This window comes from Penaeus monodon, chromosome 27 (genome assembly GCF_015228065.2).
Source record: "Penaeus monodon isolate SGIC_2016 chromosome 27, NSTDA_Pmon_1, whole genome shotgun sequence".
NCBI lineage: Eukaryota > Metazoa > Arthropoda > Malacostraca > Decapoda > Penaeidae > Penaeus > Penaeus monodon.
The window spans coordinates 2,858,717-2,859,011 of record NC_051412.1 but is presented as its reverse complement, the minus strand read 5'-3'; the positions used below and the strand labels follow the sequence as shown (position 1 = coordinate 2,859,011).

The window sequence follows — 295 nt, the reverse complement described above, 5'->3', positions numbered from 1 at the left end:
AAAAAACTCATACGAGAGAAAGAAAACGAGAGAAAAAGCTAAAGAAAAGGAGAAAGTCAAACCACAGGAGTAAAGAATGTATGTTAAACAGACGCCCTTTTCAAGACAGTTGCTAAAACGCCTTAACGAGAGCGTGGGAGGACTTGAAGAACAGTTTCATAGTAGGTCAAAGGCATTGCTTTTAATGGCGCAGGGAGCATCATTCTCAAATTTCTTTTTCCTCTCAGCAAAAAAAGAAAAATTGTTTGTCTTCTCAGTGTCACCTCCCACGCACAGAGGTTTAGTGTTGAATATC

The 295-nt window shown here is 39.3% G+C and overlaps 1 protein-coding gene across 1 annotated transcript in view; it reads left to right on the top strand.

Moving 5' to 3' along the window:
• LOC119590333 (bile salt-activated lipase-like) overlaps nucleotides 1-295 on the top strand; it is a 33,006-nt gene that overhangs the window by 6,729 nt on the left and 25,982 nt on the right. The window lies entirely within an intron of this gene.